The sequence below is a fragment of the Notamacropus eugenii genome, chromosome X, assembly GCF_028372415.1.
Source record: "Notamacropus eugenii isolate mMacEug1 chromosome X, mMacEug1.pri_v2, whole genome shotgun sequence".
Taxonomy (NCBI): Eukaryota; Metazoa; Chordata; class Mammalia; order Diprotodontia; family Macropodidae; genus Notamacropus; species Notamacropus eugenii.
Genome location: NC_092879.1, coordinates 22,000,882 through 22,004,024, shown reverse-complemented (window position 1 = coordinate 22,004,024; position 3,143 = coordinate 22,000,882). Strand labels below are relative to the sequence as shown.

At 49.2% G+C, this 3,143-nt stretch overlaps 1 pseudogene; it reads right to left on the bottom strand.

The window, feature by feature from the left end:
• Positions 1–634: 634 nt before the first annotated feature.
• On the bottom strand, positions 635–2,693 carry LOC140515252 (fizzy-related protein homolog pseudogene; annotated as a pseudogene).
• Between the last annotated feature and the right edge of the window lie 450 nt (positions 2,694–3,143).

Here is a 3,143-nt window from a genome sequence, read left to right as displayed (position 1 = left end):
AGGGAGCCATGGGGCAAATAAAAATGTTGTCTAACAAAAATGAGTGTGTTCTTACCTGTGCCCCAAATAGTCTCTGTTTGGGTCAGAGCAGAAGAGGCTTCCTAAGAGGGACATGGTGCAGTGGAGGAACTTTGGCCACTGTGGGTTGAGTTCAAAAGCTCAGGAGCTTAGAAAGTCCTCTGCTTGTTGTCAAAACTCATACTTTTTTGCTTGAGGTCTAGTTTCCATCTTCTAGCTGACTGCTCTAGACCCTAAGGTACACATACTAACTCATGTCTGTACTGCCCGACCTTTCCTTATGGACTCCTATCCTTATGTAGTCTTGGTCTCTCCTGACCAATCTCTTGCCTCAGGGTGCCCATGTTCCATCCACATGGTGGAGTGGAGTCTACTGACTGCCAGCAGTCAGGGAAAGGGAAGGGAAATTCAGAGGGGAAAGAGGGCCAGGGATGGAGGCCAAATGCACAGCAGGACTGAGAGGAAAGCACAGCCTTAGGAGGCCAGGGCTGCTGGGAACAGAAGCTCTGGTCCCTTTCCCTAAGTGACACAGAGACCACTCCAAGAGTCCATCCCCAAGGCTCCCCATGCTGTGCCCAGTACAAACAAAAGGAAGATTTTACTCTGAAAAAAATGCTTTTCCTATGAAGTTTCACGTAGGAAAGGTCAGCCTTTACATTTAGATTTAAATGGAGGAGCTTGGGCTGCTGTGAGTCTAAGGGTACAAGCAGCCTGCAAACCTCTCCTCCCCACCTTGCCCAAACATTTCTCCCCAAAAGTTTGTTTGTCTCTTCCCAGAAGATGAAGCAGAAGAGAAACTGCTTAAGTTTCACTGGTTCCAGCCTCAGCACTCTCGTCCAGAGTGTGGATGGAAATCCATCCAGTTTGGTTCTCCTTGATCTTTCCTGAAGAATAGGCTCATGAATTCTGCATGGTTCCCTTTATCTTGTGCCCTCCCTAGATACTATTCAACAATGTCTAGAATCTGCTAAGTAGCACTAAACTTGAAGGTTTCTCCAGGTCCACTTGCCCACCTCTGCTCTTCCTGCTGATCTCCAGGGTTCTACGCAGACTGATGAAAGACAGTGATTTTTCCTTGAGTGGATGTGATGTGGTACCGGTGTGTGGGGTTGGGAAGTTACCGGATTCTAGTGAAAAGACTGAGGACAGATGCAGATTCCTTTTGTGAACGGGCTTTCCGAAAAACATTCCAAAATCTCAGGCTCTTATCTCCAGCCCCTGTAACTATGGCCTGTCCATCAGGAGACACAGCCAGATACAGAACTCTGTATAAATGGCCTGTGAGTTTGGCTACTTGAGTCAAGGAGGGGTATTTCCAGATGGCGATCTGATTTTCTGCATATCCATGGGTACTCACCAGCTCATTGTCGTGTCTGGACCAGGCCAGGTTGCACACTTGGGAACCAGTATCGATGCGCTGCAGGGGCTGCCCTGTCAGTGTATTCCAAAATCGGATGCAGCGGTCAGCTGAACCACCACCTGATGCTAACAGGCCATGCTGGTGGGGAGACCATGCGATGGCTTTCACGGCTGCCTTATGATAGGTGTACTGCTGGACAGGTCTGAAATTGGAATGGTTCCAGACTAGAAGCTTGTTGTCATTCCCACCCGAGGCCAACAACTGGTGATCTGTGGACCACCTTAGCCCACACACCTCCTGCTTGTGACCTTGCAGCCAGCGCTGAGACTGCAGGGGGCATGCCCGGATATCTCTCTGGAGGATTCGTGTATCTCTGCTCCCAGAAGATATCTGGTCCGCATACCAGGCCAATGCACCAACTCTAGCTTTGTGACCTTCCATGGTGGAGACTTTCTTCTCGGCATCTACATCCCAGATCTGCACAAAGCCTCTCTGTGTGCCAACTGCTAACAAGTTCCCCCTTTCATACCAGCCCACAGAGGTTACAGAATCTCCTTCATCACACAGGTCAAAAAGCCTGGTAACTTGGGATGTATATGCACTCCACAGATAAACACAGGTGCTCAGTCCAACAGCAACAATGTTGAGAGAAGACCAATCTAACAGGTTCAGATAAAAGTCATCCCGGAGCCCTGAGGCCTCAAGGACTTTGAATGGCACTTGAGGGATTTTCTTAGTGGGTTTCCGTTGTGATAGAAGTAGAGTCTGACTTTTGAGGCTGATGGGGGATAAGGCATAAGGAGTGATTTCACTGCCATCGTCAGGTCTCCAGCGCTTAGTACTGGGGGAGAATGTGAAGAGATTCTTCTTTGGTGTGCCAGGTGTTTGGGCCTCTGCTTTTGGACACTGGACTGTTGGCATCTCAGCTTCCAGAAGCTCATTCTTCAACAAGGCAGAGTAGACTGGGTCATCTTTCTGTTTCTGCCTGGGGGATTTTTCAGGGTCATCTGTGCTATGGAAGTGTAGACTCCACTCAGCTCCAGCTCGGGAGGGAATGTAGCGGTCTCCATGTTTGCTGGGAGAGGACTCTGGAGGATTGAATGGAATTAACCTCCAGCTCATCTTGACTTTCACACTAGTCAGCTTTTCTAGGCTCTGCTGGGGTCTCACCCTGGGTCTGGCCGAGGTTAGACACAACCTTTAGTAAAGTCAGCTGAGGCATAGACGATGCCTGTCAATCCCTTTTCGGATCTCTCAGACACCCACAGTTAACTGATGTGGAGATGGATCATCAGTGAAGATGCCTTTTGGGTTCTTGGTCCTAAAGAGAATGGTTAAGGTCAGTCTAGGGCCTTTAGGGTTCAGGGTCAGGGAACCTGTGGCCTTGAGGTCACTTGTGGCCCTCTAGGTCCTCAAGTGTGGCCCTTTGACTGAATCCAAACTTTACAGAACAAATCCCCTTAATAGAAGGACTTGCTCTGTCAAATTTGGACTCAGTCAAAAGGCTGCACCCAAGGACCTAGAGGACCATGTGTGGCCTCTAGGCCACAGGTTCTCCACCCCTGGTTTAGGTCAGTGGAGAGTTAGGTACTCTTAGGCTCCCAGTATTCTCACTGAGGATGTGGGGTCTGCAGAGGAGATGCCTTTTGGTATTTTAGTCCTGGAGAAAGTGGCTAAGGTCAATCTGAGAGGAAATTCCTTTGGGATCACAGTCCAAGGGAGAAGGCAAGGACAGAGGCCTCTTCCTTTGAATGTGGATTTATTG